General features: G+C 44.0%; 1 protein-coding gene across 1 annotated transcript in view; it reads right to left on the bottom strand.

The window, feature by feature from the left end:
* Positions 1 to 16,787, bottom strand: part of ESAM (endothelial cell adhesion molecule) — a 101,347-nt gene that overhangs the window by 81,900 nt on the left and 2,660 nt on the right. The gene's annotated exons all lie outside the window — the stretch shown is intronic.

The raw sequence follows: 16,787 nt of genomic DNA, 5'->3' as shown, positions 1-16,787 counted from the left end.
TATTGGATAAATATGAACTAGATGTTATTCAAATATGCAGTTAATACAGAATTGTAGAGGACCCACATTCGGGTGGAGGGAAGTCTTAATACTTTATTACATAACTGAATTTCATTTAATATTCTTTGCTTCTTATGTATATTTTTTGATGGAGAATGATAATTGTGATGTATAACCAAAAAAAATCAATAGAGATTAAATGCAAAGAAAGAACCACCACATGCAGCCCGGCTGTGCCAAGTAAATCATATATGAACATAGGGAGATGCCTTATCCTGACTCTGAGCACTGGTCCATCTAGATCTGCACAGTCTGCACCAGGGATGGATAACTGTGATGCTCCTGGTGTTGTCATATTTCACCAACTCCCTTCATCCCCAGCCAGCATGGGTGATGGGACTTGCAGTCCAACATCAAGGGGGCCACAGGTTGCTCATCTCTGACCCATACGATGTCTGGCAGCTGCTCTCCAGCTTTTCAGAAAATAGGTTCTCTCAGCACTGCCTGGAAGGAGCTTGACAAAACCTGGGACCATCTGTATGGAAAGCACATGCTCCACCTCCAAACTATCCCCTTGAGCCTATTTTTGCCATTGGGGGAAGCCTTGCTAAGGCCTTGTTGGCATGACTTGCTAGAGTTGTCTCTGAACAAGTGAGTGAATCTTGTGCCAAATAAGAACCAGTAGGTGGTGGTGATTTGAGTGTCAGGACCAGGGCAGGGCAGACCTGGATTAAATTCCTCATTCAGCCACAGGTGTAGTGGTCTGGGGTCATGGGGTGGGGGTAGGGTTGCAATAGACCCATTACTATTTCTGCAGGACGTGGGTGGCACTGTGGTGTAAACCACCAAGCCTCTTGAGCTTGCTGATCGGTGGGGTGAGCTCTGGTTGCTCTGTCCCATCTCCTGCCAACCTAGCAGTTTGAAAGCACACCAGTGAAAGTTGATAAATAGGTACCACTGCAGTGGGAAAGTTAACAGCGTTTCTGTGTGCTCTGGTTTCCGTCACAGTATTCTGTTGCACCAGAAGCAGTTTAATCATGCTGGCCACATGACCCAGAAAGCCGTCTGTAGACAAATGCTGGTTCCCGTGGCCTTAAAAGCAAGATGAGCACCACACCCCACAGTCACCTTTGACTGGACTTAACTGTCCAGGGGTCCTTTACCCTTACATTATACAGATCTACAGGGACTCACATTTTATACAGAAAGATGACGATTGAGCATTGCTTTGTATACATCTAATTTAAGCCCATAGGAAGAGTCTGCTTGATCAGGCCAATGGCCCATCTAGTCCAGCATCCTAGTTATGAAATAAATAAATAAATAAATAAATAAATAAATAAGTAAATGTGGCCATCATGATGAACAACCATTCTGAACCTTTCCCAACTCTGCAAAACTCTCAACCTGAAAGCGAGATGAGCACCACAACCCCATAGTTATCTTTGAGTGGACTTAATTGTCCAGGGGTCCTTTACCTTTTACCTTTTTGAAATTTCTGCAGCAGGCCCCTGCTGAGTCCCTCTTTACAGCATCATGGAGCTCCATGATCAACATAAAAAGGGAGCTTTTTAAGCTGCTGTATGCTCCAAAGCTGAGCATTTAAGAACACTGAAAGCACAAGGTGCTTCCGTTTCAGGAGAATGGTGTATAAGTTCTGTTATGTACAAGAGAACTCCACAGAAAACACAACCTAAGTCACTCACAAAGAAGATATATTTCCCACATATGTGCCCAGAGAATAGTAGATCTAGCTGAAAGGCAACAGATGGAGATTTGCCTCGATTGCTGCCATGGACCCCTAATTATTATTACTGTTTGACAGTTGTTGTATAATCTCAGAGGGTCGTCTAATCTTAGAAGAGACATGCCTAACTATCGTGAAGGAATCCTGCATTTCTGAATTTGCCATTACATTGCTGCTCAGCCAGGATCCTCACAGAAAGTCATTACACTTCAGCCAGATCTACTTCGCAGGGTCGTTTGGAGGATAAAGTGGGTAGGGTGAGAAAAAGAGGAATGCCACCCTGAGTTCCCTGGAGAAAAGGAGAGAAATGAACACATGCAAGGATATTAAAGGTGCCCTGTATTAAGCAGACTGGCTTTTCATGTGCTGGTGTGCCTCCATTTTGAACTGCTGATCAACAAAGCACAGAATCAGAGGGGACCTTGCAGGACTCGATGGAGACAATCTGGAGCTACAGCCTCCCCAACAGCTTGTTTGAAGACCTCCACTGCAGAAGACTCCATCACCTCTAAGTCCCAACTACTGCTACCTGTCAGCTGAAAGCTACCACCCCATAACTTATTTAGGTGAGTGGAGGCTGGTCCATTAGGGCCAATGGGGCATTGCCCCATCCGTCTCAGTCTACCCACAAGAAAGCCCCTTTGCCAACTTACAACTCACCCAGGGAATGCCTCTGTTTATCAGCCTCCTCCTCCTTAGTCTCAGGTTTGCTCTTGTAGAACTCAACTGGGAAGAGGATGGTGAGAAAACTAGAATCCATTGGCTTGGCCTGGTCATTGGCTTTAGCTCTGCCTACTAGTGGGTTTCCCTGCCCCTTCTGCCTTGCCAGGCTCAGGGGGCACAGGCCACCACTAAATTGTAGTGCATTATCTGATAACAGATAGTAGGATAGTTGTGTATTTTCACTCACATTGGCTTTTAAAGACAATGCAAGACAGGCAGTTGCAGAGCAAATGCTGCAGATTGATGAGTGGTTTCAGCAAATTGTAAGGGCAGGGAGAGACAAGCAGAAATGAATGGTATGAGAATAAGGGAGTTTCAAGGGTGTCCACCAATTAAACTGTAATACATAAAAACCTGATGCATAGGCTGAAAGAGAAATTCCTCCCTCCCTACAGGTCCTGAGAAAACTGCTGGCTGGGAGCCAGAGTATTTGTCGTCCTGGAGAACAGCGCAGCCGTTTCCAGATGTGTGGGCTTTAAGCACCTGGCTCAGACACAAGGGTCTTAACAGCTGGGCTACATCTGCACCTGTTTTCCCTTTTCCTCTGTGTCTCTTTGTGCAAGAGGGTTATTTCATTTAAACAAGATGAGCCTCTCTTTGAATTTAGGATCACAATAGTTAGCTGCCTACCTTTGACACACAACATGGTGCTGACCTTTAAAGCCCTAAATGGGTATACCTGAAAGAGCGTCTCCACCCACATCGTTCAGCCCAGACACTGAGATCCAGCTCCGAAGGCCTTCTGGCAGTTCCCTCACTGCAAGAAGCGAGATTACAGGAAACCAGACAGAGGGCCTTCTTGGTAGTGGTGCCCACCCTGTGGAACGCCCTCCCATCAGATGTCAAGAAAATAAACAGCTATCTGACTTTTAGAAGACATCTGAAGGCAATCCAGTTTAGGGAAGTTTTTAATGTTTGATGTTTTCTTGCAATTTTAATATTCTGTTGGGAGCCGCCCAGAGTGGCTGGGGAGGCCATGGGATAAATAATAAATTATTATTTGACACTTAATATGGCTCACCTATTTGATGGAAAAAAGGTACTTGAGATAAACTGCATACAATGTACCCAAGATAAGCACTGAGGACAGGGTCTGCTGAACAGTTGAAGTGCATCTCCAAAGCCAAATATAACATGTGCATTCTTATCTCAGAGTTTTTAAAGTATTAAGGGTTTTTTTAAAAAAACAACAACGTATGTTTAAAGAACAACCCTCTCCCAGGGAAACACCCACTTCCACGTTCAGAGTATTTGCACAATGCTCAGCACAATACCAAGAAATGCATGGCGGGATCACAGCCCCATAGCAATTGGCTCCTATTTCCATCTTTCTGTAGGTTCCTGTGATACAGACCAGCTGCTCTCCGGAAACAGGTTGCTGTCCCGACGCCGCTTCTTGCCCGACACGGTAAGAACACATTAGCCTTGCATTAGCCCCGGTTGACCACCCTGATCTCCACAGTGTGTCGTTTTGAGTGACTTAGGTCAAGCCCAGATGGGTGCTTGATCCTCCATGAGAAGGAAGCAGACGGGCAAAGAGCCTTTTGAAACAGCCAACTGACATTGCTTTATCAGGGCGACCCCCTAAGCCGCTCAAGATAGACCATGCTGGTTCCCCGCTGCCCTGCTAATTCTAAAACCCAGGCTGATTTCTTTAAAAGACTTCCCCCTTTTTCTTCTGCTGTCACTTAAGGCAGGGTGTCACAAGTTCAGTTTCTTTTTTAAAATTAAAGGCCAAACTATACGGTGGTTTTTTTTCTGCAGTGGCTCCCCATTTGTGGAATACTCTCCTGAGGGGAGATCGCCTGGCACCGTCATTAGATATCTTTAGGCTCCAGGCAAAAAAAAAATAAATTCCTCTGTAGCCATCTTTTGGCATTTAAAACAGGAATGGAAATGTGTAGAAGAATATATGCCCAAAAGATGCTCCAACAATAATTTATTGATACATATAGACTGATTTCACAAAGTTAAATTAAGCTAAACTAAGCTAAACTAAGCTAAACTAAGCAGATACATAAGATTGAATGTTTAATTATTAAGATACAAAATTGCAATCTCAATAAGAAAGTTACAAAATAATAAGAAGGAAGTCAGGCACGGGTGGAGGGAAGACACAGGGCAAGAAATAAGAAATGGATAAATGTTGGTACATAATGAAATGCGAAAATGTGAATTTACGAATATAATGTATATGTATCAATATGTAAAGATTTCATATATGCATTGCAACATTAATAATAAATAAATTAAGTGCAAAAAAAGATTAACTACCCGTGGCCTTTTTAGAAGTGGGTGGGATGTTTTTAAATGTATTTTTCTTTCCTCTTGGTGTTGATGTATCCATGTGGTGCTTATTATCTATCTATCTGTTTGGTAGCAAGTCACTTTGAGTTGCCCTGGGCAAGATACAGCAACTGCCAAATCTAATAAATAAAATAAAAGATGTCATTGTGGAAGTTCCACAATGCAGGGGGGGAGGGGGGGTGGCTGGGGGGAACCACAAAGAATCCCAGTCATGGAACACCCATGTAGGGATGCTCAAGACTTAGATCTTAATGAATTCTGATATGCCCCAACAAGATCCAAATCTCCTGGACTAGGTATGGAGATCAGAAGACAGCCCTCAGAATTTGTTCTTCTCCCAATTTTATGATGGTGTTCTCAGATTAAAAAAGTATCAGAATGCATATTCTGAAGAAAATGCACAATGCCATTTTTTGGTGGATTTTTAAAAATGCAGATCACAATGTGAAGTTAGGGGGTACCAGGCAGAAGGCCTTCTCGGTAGTGGCGCCTGCCCTGTGGATGTCAAGGAGATAAAGAACTACAGAACTTTTAGAAGACATCTGAAGGCAGACCTGTATTTAATGTATTTAAGGTTTTTAATGTTTAGTGTTTTGTTATACTTTTATATTTTTCTGGAAGACATCCAAAGTGGCTGCGGAAACCCAGTCAGATTGGCGGGGTATAAATAATAAAATTATTTCTTATTTCTCATTTATTTATTTGTTGTTGTTGTTGTTGTTGTTGTTGTTACATTCTTAAGTGGGTGTGGGTGACAATAAGAACATTAAGTCCAGCGTCTAATTAGTGTTAGTCCTGACTAACACTGCTGCTTCTAGAGTCTGTTACAACTATTCTTTCTTTCTTTCTTTCTTTCTTTCTTTCTTTCTTTCTGTTTATTGGATCTGATTTTATTTGATACTGCCTTGTTCTTAAACAGTTTTGTGATTGCAATTTGGCCGTCTTGGGTTTTGGCTGTCATTGGGAATATTGTAATTAGGAAAGCACCATTAAAAGAAAAACCCTCATAAAACAAATACAGATTTTTGTGCTCATCTGCCAATCAGATTGTTGGTGCCAAGTTAGAGAGGCTCAGAAAGAGGCATCTACTGAGAGCACCCACTCACCTAAAAACTTTTGGGATCTCCTGTTCTCCTTTCAGAACCAAGGAGGATACAAGGGCACTTCTAAAGGGGAAACAACAGTTTTGGCAAAGTACATCATCAGCAAAAAGAAGGAAAAAAGAAGATGAAGGAAAGTCTTTAAATGCCGACTCAGCAGCAAGAGCCCTAAGGCTACCGCAGGTGGCCTTCCCACAGGCAAGGAAACTCCTTGCCATCAAGTCACAGCGCTTATGCTTTAATTTCCTTGAGCTTCCTCCACGTATTGTCTCATGCACGTCAATCCCTGCTGAGGATTAATCTGATACAGAACCAGTTGCAAGGGTGCCGTCAATCACAAATCGATCCTGATTTACTTATGAATCAGGCCCAGTGTACCTGAAGGAGCATCTCCATCTCCATTGTTCTGCCTGGACACTGAGGTCCAGCTCCGAGGGCTTTCTGGCAGTTCTCTCCCTGAGAGAAGTGAGGTTACAAGGAACCAGGCAGAGGGCCTTCTCGGTAGTGGCACCCGCCCTGTGGAACACCCTCCCAGCAGATGTCAAGGAAATGAACATCTAACTTTTAGAAGACATCTGAAGGCAGCCCTGCTTAGGAAAGCTTTTAATGTTTGATGTTTTGTCTTGTTTTTAATATTCTGTTGGGAGCCGCCTAGAGTGGCTGGAGAAACCCAGACAGACAGGTGGGGTATAAATAAATGTTGATGATGATGATGATGATGATGATGATGAAATTGGGGGTGCAGGACAGTAAAAGGAGCACAAAGGTGTGGAATGCACTTCCCAGAAGGTTGATCCAAGAACATACGAAGCAGTCTTATATTGAGTGAGGACACTGGTCCATTATCTAGATCGGCATCCTCTGCACTCAGTGACAGGCGTTCTCCTGAGTTTCAGACTGGCCACATTTCCAGCTCTATCTATTTATTTATTTTTTAAATATTTTTATTAGCAGTTTCAATATAACAACATATCAAAACATATCATATTCATTATTTCCCCCCTCTCAAACCCTCCCTCCCCTCCCCCAGAGATGTCCCTCAGCTCCTCTCTCTGATTTCTCAACACATATTATTCTCTGCGTGTAATAAAATTATACAAATCCTTACATTATCTGTCTGCCATGTTATCAATCAATAAATTTGTGTATGTTTATTCAAAACCTGCCAAGAAGTCCAATTCATTTTGTTGTCTTTTAAAGTAATTTGTGAGAAGTTCCCATTCTTGTTTAAAGTCACAGTTGTCCTTATCTCACAGTTTGTATGTCAATTTAGCCAGTTCTGCATAATTCCGCAATTTCTCTTGCCACTGTTCTTTGGTCGGGGTTTCCTCATTTTTCCATCCTTGTGCTATCAAGACTCTTGCCGCTGTTGTTGCATCCATAAATAAATTCTTTATTTTCCTTGGCAGGTCTTGTCCTACAATCCCTAACAGAAATGCTTCTGGGTTTTTTTTTTAGGAAATGTCATTTTAAACATTTTCTTCAGTTCATTATATATCATTTCCAAAGAAAATTGACTTCTCTACATTCCCACCCATTTCCAACTCTATCTAGAGGTGCTGGGGAATGAAGCTGAGACCTTCTGCACACAAGGCAGATGCTACAGCCAGGGTCAGATGTCAGATGAAGACCTTTGGAGGGCCTAAGCACTGAAAAGATTATCGTGTGCTCCCCGCCATGTAATTCAAAATAAAAAAACAATACTAAAATAAATTTAAAAACAAAAAACTTAACATTGCTCCATTGCAACATTTGGCAGGATCCGATTTCCTTGCACGATTTTGATCTACGTCAGTAGGATGCCCCCTTGTTTAGGTGGGGATAAGTAAGAGAACAAGGGATGCGGGTGGCGCTGTGGGTTAAACCACAGAACCTAGGACTTGCTGATCAGAAGGTCAGCGGTTCGAATCCCCGCGACAGGGTGAGCTCCCGTTGCTCGGTCCCTGCTCCTGCTAACCTAGCAGTTCGAGAGCACATCAAAGTACAAGTAGATAAATAGGTACGCCTCTGGCGGGAAGGTAAACGGCATTTCCGTGCGCTGCTCTGGTTCGCCAGAAGCGGCTTAGTCATGCTGGCCACATGACCCGGAAGCTGTACACCGGCTCCCTCAGCCGATAAAGCAAGATGAGCGCTGCAACCCCAGAGTCGGTCATGACTGGACCAAATGGTCAGGGGTCCCTTTACCTTTTAAGTAAGAGAACAGGAAAACAGGGGAAGTGGAGTGCAATATAAGACAGACTTCAAAAGATCTAATTTTCCCAAGGTGTCACCAGGATGGCACTACTTTGTGGGAATGATTCAAGCGCATCACTGGGAAATTTAAGTTTGCACAATTAAAGTGGATTAAAGATGCAGCAAAAGAAATCCACATTTCAAAAATGGACTTTTTGCTGTTTGGAAAGTGACAGGGAAATGCATAGAAAATCGTGGGGTGAAATACCACTGTATAAGTAAGCTGGGGTGAATGCTCGTCGTATAGCCTCCCCACAAACAAATCAGAACAAACACTCAATAAAGACACAATCTAGCCTCCATGTAAGCTTTGTGCAAGCAAATCAAGATGAACACTCAATAAACAGGGTTGTGTGGAGGAGCCCAGACTCTACTGTATACAGTGGTACCTCAGGTTACATACACTTCAGGTTACATACACTTCAGGTTACAGACTCCGCTAACCCTGAAACAGTGCTTCAGGTTAAGAACTTTGCTTCAGGATGAGAACAGAAATCGTGCTCCGGCGGCGTGGCAGCAGCAGGAGGCTCCGTTAGCTAAAGAGGTGCTTCAGGTTAAGAACAGTTTCAGGTTAAGAACAGACCTCCAGAACAAATTAAGTACTTAACCCGAGATACCACTGTATGTGAATGGGAAGAATCCTGTTCATCACCACCCCTCTGGTTTTGCAAAACGAATCCTGAATGATTAAAAAAGAGAAGAAAAGGTAACTAGAGGAAAAGGTGGAAAAGATGAGAAATGCCCAATTAGCAGGGAGCCACACTATTCCAGACTTAAAAAATCAATGTTCCTGATTGCTGGGTCTTTTAAAAAATAAACAAATCCAAAATATGCTTTCAAAAGAGCCAAGTGAAAACCTGAACCGCAAATCAGAGAGAAGGGAGACTTTGGGCATTTCAGAGACCCATCCATAATTCCCGACCACAGTCCTCCAATCAGAGATTCCTCCCCTATAAGCTATTAAACATTTGGGAATTAAAGGATGAAGGCGGATTTCATTTGATGACCTGGGTCTATAAGATTAAGATGATTACGCGATGTGAAATCGAGACAGAAATTAAACCAAGAGACCAGCACTCTTCCCTCTGTCTCAGTATTAGTTTGATGGACCCTTGCTGGTTTGTGAAGGTGCCCAGATGGCAAGTTTCACTATAGAAGAGTAGACAGAGGGAAGGGTGGAAACCCTCCAAAATAGAAGACTGAAGGTTACCGTTCTTAGTTTCTCTGGTGCTGATAACTATCCATACCGCATATTTAAAGCATATGACTTCCCTCAAAGAATCCTGGGTACTGCAGTTTACTCCTCTCAGAGCTACAGTTCCCCGCACTCTTAAACTACAGTTCCCAGAATGCTTTGGCAGAAGCCATGTGCTCTAATTGTATGGTGCAAATGTGCTCGTAATTAGACGTTTTCCTAGTAGGAATGGGAGTATCTCATTCCCAATTCAAAGTTGCAAGGGGGAGAAAAAAGTTTGTTTGCGAGCAGGAACTATTTATAAAATTAACAGATATGAGTTGGCCTTAAGCACAACGCTTGTTGAGAAAGTCCCTCGTTGCATTTCTCACGACCCCAGGGCAGGAGGAACTTTAAGACTCAAGAGAATAAAAATTCGGGGGGGGGGGGGGAGAATTGGCTAACTCCGTAATACTTAGCAGCTAGCTGACTGCTTTTTAACTCTTACCATTCTGATTTTGTTTCATGGGGGGACCGATTTAATCAGCAATAGTGAGCTGTCTTTCAGAGGTAATTTAGATCACAAAACACTTAGAGGTTTGAAAGGGTTGGGGGTTTTTTCAACTCCGCTGCTATCCCTTGAAGAGCAGCAGGTGCCTGGACTGATTGCCAAGGTCTTAGGTGGGCTCCAAGATAAATCCCCAAGGTTAAGGTGAGTGCAAGACATTTTGAAGAAAAGACAAGATGCTCCCCCAACCCCCATTTCACATACATAAACTAACTGGGCAGGCACGTGTGTCTAGAAAGCAGCATTATACCAAATCAGACTATTTGTTCATCTGGCTCAGTATTCCCTACGCAGGTAGAGCAGCTTTGCCTCTCACCTGCTACCTCAGAGATGGAGAACCTACATCCCTTCAGTTATTCTTGGCCTACAACTCCCATCATGCCTTATGACTGGCAGTGCAGACAGGGGCTGAAGGGACTACAGTCATACCTCGTGTTACGTTTGCTTTAGGTTAACCATTTTCAGGTTGCGTCTTGCAGTGACCCAGAAGTACCAGAAAGGTTTACTTCCGGGTTTTGCCGCTCATGCATGCGCAGATGCGCAAAATGACGTCACGTGCATGCGCAGAAGTGGCAAATTGCAACATGCGCAGAGGCGGGTTGTGTTCCTTTCAGGTTGCAAACAGGCCTCCGGAACAGATCCCGTTCGCAACCAGAGGTACCACTGGGCCAAAGTTTCCTCATCTCTGTACAGTGGTACCTCAGGTTACATTCGCTTCAGGTTACATACGCTTCAGGTTACAGACTCCGCTAACCCAGAAATAGTACCTCGGGTTAAGAACTTTGCTTCAGGATGAGAACAGAAATTGTGCAGTGGCGGCGCAGCGGCAGCAGGAGGCCCCATTAGCTAAAGTGGTGCTTCAGGTTAAGAACAGTTTCAGGTTAAGAACAGACCTCCAGTATGAATTAAGTTCTTAACCCGAGGTACTACTGTACTACCTAATCCAGATAACTGGAAAATGCCAGAGATTGAACCCAAGCCCTTCTGCATGCAAATAAAATGCTCTGCCACAGATATCTGGCACCTCCCTTCAAATCAGTTGCTAGCAGTCCAATAGCAAACCTCTTTTTTTTGCTCCCTTTTTACAGATGGCTGAAATGATTATGACCTCGCTTCCTTCCGGTGAAAATTTGTGTGTGAGCAACACTGGAAATTTTCCCACAGATCAGGCTGGCCAAAGTTGATTCAACAAAGGGGAAACTAAAAGCTTGTCAGATCAACCAACTATGGGCATGTTATGAACACCGAAAAGCGTAAGGCAAACCAGCCTGCTGGATCAGGCCAATGGCCACCTAGTTCAGCTGGACATGAACACAACAGCACTCTGCCCACCTGCAATTCCCAGAAACTAGTATTCAAATGCACGATGTCTGTCATGGAGGTAGGACATAGCCATTGTGGCCAGCAGACATCAGTGACAAGAGATTCCAAAGCAAACCATGATGAAAGATCTGAGAGGTGCTACAGAATTCAGACATTTAAATGAAATCCATCAAGGGCAATGTCAGCAAGAACTGAAGGGCATCTTAAGACAGCTGTTTGCACCCTAGGTGAAAGGGAGAGTGATTAGTGATGTTTCTTAAGGACCCACTGCGAGATTCAAGACAGACAATTTGGGAGAAACAGCTGAAAGACCAGAATCCTGTAGGCAGGAGGCTGCTTCTATAGGATGAGAAACTTTTTTAACTTGTGGCAGTGAAGTAGTTTGGGGTGAAAATTTCCAAAGAATCCTGCAAATAACTAGAGGAACCTGTGGCCCGCCCGAGGTTGCTAACTACAACTTCCATCATCCCTGACCATTGGCCATGCTGGCTGGTGGGAGACAAACAAAATCTGGAGGGCCACAGGTAGTCCACCCCTGGCAGCAGTTTTGCTATTTCCCAGGTCCTAGTAGCATATCATTTGGTAGCTTAGCATCAGGTAGAGCTAAAAGACCTCACTTCCAGCTACCAACTGCACACTAAGTAGAAGCAGTTGCCTGCAGGTGAATGTTCTTTCATTGCCCAGAAGCCACTGGGCTTACACAGCCCAGAGGGGACAGACAGGTAAGGCCTACCAAGTTCAGTGGAACCAATTCACACAAGTGATGTCTGTAGCTATGGGAGCTGTCTGCAAGACATGGAAGGGAGCATTGGAATAACTGCTTCCTCTACAATCTTGGCCAAGGTGATGCCAACAATGCTGTCCAGGGTTGTAAAGACTGTGGAGAGAATAATTGGGTGCACTCTTCCCACCTTGGATCAAATCTATGCTTCCAGGTGCCATAAGAAAGCTGCAGAGATAGCGCAGGATCTCTTTCAGCTTCTGCCTTCTGGAAGAAGGTGCAGGGTTATAAAGACTAGGACTAGCCACCTGAGAAACAGTTTCTATCCAAATGCGATTTTGGTTTTAAACGCAGTGTAAGGAGTCTCTATGGGAGTATATTGTATTTAAAAATGGGGTATCAGAGTTTTTAGGGGGGCTAACCAGGTTGGGATAGCTGGGATAGCAGGCTTGTTGGTTTTTGAATGTCTTATGTAGATTTTTCAGTTTCATTCTTCTGTATGGGACAATGACAATAAAGATTATCGTATCGTATCACATCTTGCAAACTGCCCGCTATGGACCCTTTAACTTTACAACGCTAGGTGTGTACACAAGTCTCCCCAAAGCAACAGAACTCATATTGGAGTTAGTTGCACTATCAAGTACAGAGCTTGGGTCTCTCCCGGTGTCCTTTTTATTGTGCATTCCTGATAAGGTGTGTTCAGAATGATATTAGGAAAATTATACACAATCCCGCTTTCAGTACAGTTAGAACCTGGAATTTTTGGGGGGAAAGAAACACTACTTTGTTTCCTATGAGTGCATTTATTGGGGCTTCCTCTTGAAATCCTGTCATGTTTTATATCCACATATGTTCCATGGGTTTTTCTACTTCGGTTGCTGTGCTACAGCACAAGACAGACCCTCCAGACAGCAATAATGCAAAAAAATTGAGGAAGCGCCACAGAAATAAAGCGGAATGAGGTATGCACAGTCCAATACCCATCAAAAAAAAAACCCACACACAAGTCTGGAGGGGACCCTGGATTTACGACATCACAAGAAGAGGTTTGGAATCACATGGCTCAATGCAAAATGCTCCCTTCCTGTTACATTCAAGAAGGGTAGAGGGGAATCTAATTAATAGGATCCCTGTATCCCTGCCTTGTCAGTACGTAATTTTTCTCTGCATCGCTGTGCAGCTCAGAATGTTACAACAAGATCCTGGAAAACAGAGCCAGAAATAAAAGCCATGGTCCACCCAACTCATTCCCTGGGGAGAATGCATTTTTTTAAAAATAATAATAATAAAATGTTCCCAATGTTGTGTTTTAGAGTCATCGTTTCCATCTCCTTTTAAAGCTATCAGGCAAATGCCACTTCCTTTACGTAGAGGCAGTTCCACAAACTCGCAGAACTCGTGCTTCAAATGTCCTATGTCACGTAGGGCTGGGTGGGGGGAGGGTTAGGAAAGCATAATAAGACTTAAAGGAAACATGCAAGGGCAAGGGTCCCAGCGGAGATGACTTGGGAAGTCAACCTCTCCAAATAGGGACACACACACCACACATTAGAGGCTGGGCTTAATTTCTACAGTGAACTGCCTGGTACTTCAATCTATTCCCATCTACCCACAAAATCATCCCAGAGCAGATCTTAAGATGGTAAGGCATTCTTAGGATCTGGCCGCTTTTGTATTGTAGGTTGTTTTATCCTTGTTTTTAATGGTCATTTTGAGTTCCATTTCTTTCCCTTTTTTAAAGCCACCAATAAATACTATTCTTAACAGCAACAGCATATTCCCATATAGTTGGGATGGGCAACCTTTTTCCAGCCAGGGGGCCACATTCCCTCCTGAAGAACTTTCCAGGGGCCACTTTCCAGTGGCAGCCAGGGCCAGAGGTGAAAGTGACCAGAGCAATGAATATTAGTTTTACGTTAGGCTAGCTGTGGTCTAAACCACTGAGCCTCTTGGGCTTGCTGATTGGAAGGTTGGTGTTTTGAATCCATGCAATGGAGTGAGCTCCTGTTGCTCTGTCCCAGGTCCTGCCAACCTAGCAGTTCAAAAGCACACCAGTGCAAGTAGTTAAATAGGTACCACTGTGGCGGGAAGGTTAAAGGCGTTTCTGTGTGCTCTGGTTTCTGTCATGGTGTTCTGTTGCACCAGAAGTGGTTAAGTCAAGCTGGCCACATGGCCTAGAAAGCTATCTGTGGACAAACGTCGGCTCCCTCGGCCTGAAAGCGAGATGAGCGCCACAACCTCATAGTCGCCTTTGACTGGACTTCACTGTCCAGAGGTCCTTTACCTTTTTTACCCATATTCCCCACTCTATTCCTCATCCAGGCAAGCAAAGAGTATTGCCAGAACTCAAGCACACATTCCAGCTAGGCAAAAACTCTCAAGGGGGGAGCAAAGTATGGGTGGTGACGGGGCGTTTTCTGGGGAGAGGAATGTGCAGTTTCAGGATGACTTAGGGGGACTGGGGCCATATCTCCCCACACTATTTTCACTGCTATCCTTACAGTAGCCCAACTCTGCAAAGCCACTAAACTGCTCCGAATAAAAATTTACAGAAAACGTAAAACAACAACAATGGATCAATCACACACTGATAAATTTTCATCTCCCCCCGATTTATTTTGATGGCAAGGTTTTTAGTTCCCCTGGTACAGATCATCTGTGGATGTATGTGCCCAGAATACAGTCCGCTCGGCTCTCTTTTAAGCCTGTGTGATTTCGTGCCCCTCTTTCCTGGCTGCTCAGGTCTGGTGCAATTGCGGTCATGAACTAGACCCTGGAATATATCGCCACGGATTAGTACTCTCACGGCCTTTTCCAGAAATTATTTGCGGAAGTGTTTGCTAGAGGCCCCCGACATTTACACAATGTTATACAGACAGATTATCAGCTGCCCTAAGAAGAAGTAGTTGCCGGTCCAAGTTCCACCAAGACAAACAAACAAGAGAGTAGTTCAGAAAAGGGCAGAGGATAAGAACAACAGAAAGCCAACAGTGATAACAGTGTGTGCCCTCTTCTGACTCCAGGACCCAAATGTTCAAAGCTCTGTGCCGACATCTTAATCTGTTATCTGCATAGAAGGCAAAGTGAACGATCGCGTTGTGTGCACCTTCAACTCCTGGCGTATGTCTGGCACCCATGTTTACACAGTGATCTAGATGCATAGGCTCAAATCACATGGGATGCAAAAAGCAACCCTCCAAGCCTCTCTTTCGGACCTTTGGGGCTCCCTTCAGGCCACATCCGACACTGGCCCATTTGTACCCTCCATGACTGTTTTCCCTTGGCTGGTATGTGCCCTTGCAGTTTGATTAATGTCTTCTGCTTGTCTTGATGAAGGATAGAGAGCGGAGCATGTATAGAAACTAGCTAGCTGTACCAAGACAAAGCAAGGCTTAGATCTTCTTCATGCAGTGCACAGTTAAACTACAGTGGTACCTCGGGTTGCAGACGCTTCAGGTTACACACTCCACTAACCCAGAAATAGTCTCGGGTTAAGAACTTTGCTTCAGGATGAGAACAGAAACTGCGCAGCGGTGGGGTGTGGCAGCAGCGGGAGGCCTCATTAGCTAAAGTGGTGCTTCAGGTTAAGAACAGTTTCAGGTTAAGAACGGACCTCCGGAACAAATTAAGTTCTTAACCCAAGGTGCCACTGTATGGGACTTGCTCCCCCAGGAGGCTACAGTGGGCTCCAATTTGGGTGGCTTTAAAAGTTGTTGTTTAGTCGTTTAGTCGTGTCCGACTCTTCGTGACCCCATGGACCAGAGCACGCCAGGTAAATTCGTGGAGGGGAAGGTCATCTCAAGCACTGAGAGTCTATGTGAACAGATCACTGTGGGAACTCTGAGTGTCAATGTGTATACAGTGTATACAATGTGTATACGTGATCCCACCTCTCTGCATGTTAGTTAGAAAAACTGGCATAGGGTTCTAAACTGAAATATGCTAGCACTAGAGACAGACAGGAAAAAAGGACAGCTTTATATACTTGCATTTTCAGTACTAACAAATAAAAATCTGTGGATTGTATCTAATGCTAGTTGTACTCGGAGCCAACCCATTGAAGTTAATGGACTTGACTAACTTAAGTTCACTAATTTCAACTGGATTCAATTCTGTGGCTGCAGTCTTCATATAAGAGAACATGATTCTACTTGAGTAGGCCCACTGACATTAACGAATCTAAATTAGTCATTTACACACACACACACCCCAAATGACTATCCAGGAAAAATCTGACACGCTAACAATAGTTTTCGTTTCTAGTTCTGGTGACCACCATGAGTCAAATGCTCTCACTTAAACCAATTGGGCATTAAAGTTGGTTTCCTGTGTTCAATTTCTCTTTCCTCCCATCATTAGACAGATGTTATCACTAGTTACCACCTCAACACCATCCAATAGCTACCCCCAAGATGCTCCATGAAATAACAAAAATCTGCACAGCAAGTCAAAATAACTACAACTGCACACTATCAGTGCTCTTAGAAGTAGAATATCACACTCAGCCTGCTACTAGAACAGGATTATGAGGGAAACGTGCAGACTGTGTGGAAGCAACAAGTGGTGAAAAAGTGATTGAGTGCTTTTTCAGCTTAAATCCCAAGCTGGATGGTCTTTTGATCCTGGTTTTATATGTTGAGGAGCGTTTATCCATATACACCCATCTTGTTCCTCTGTTTGGCCTTCCTCTTCTCCTCCTCTCAAGCAAATGAAAGATGTCAATGATGCTGGGAGGATTCCCAAGCTGAAGGCACATCTCACAACCTGAAGACCATTTGTCCTAAATTGTCCCCAATGTATCATTCAGGATGGATCCATAAATGATTAATAGACAGTCTGATGCATGGGTAATAAACTGCTAAGGAACTGAGGGGGGGTGCAGGATGTGT

This window comes from Podarcis erhardii, assembly GCF_964252035.2.
Source record: "Podarcis erhardii genome assembly, chromosome: 16".
Taxonomy (NCBI): Eukaryota; Metazoa; Chordata; class Lepidosauria; order Squamata; family Lacertidae; genus Podarcis; species Podarcis erhardii.
Note: the sequence above shows the minus strand (reverse complement) of the source record. Positions and strands in the feature narration are given on the sequence as shown.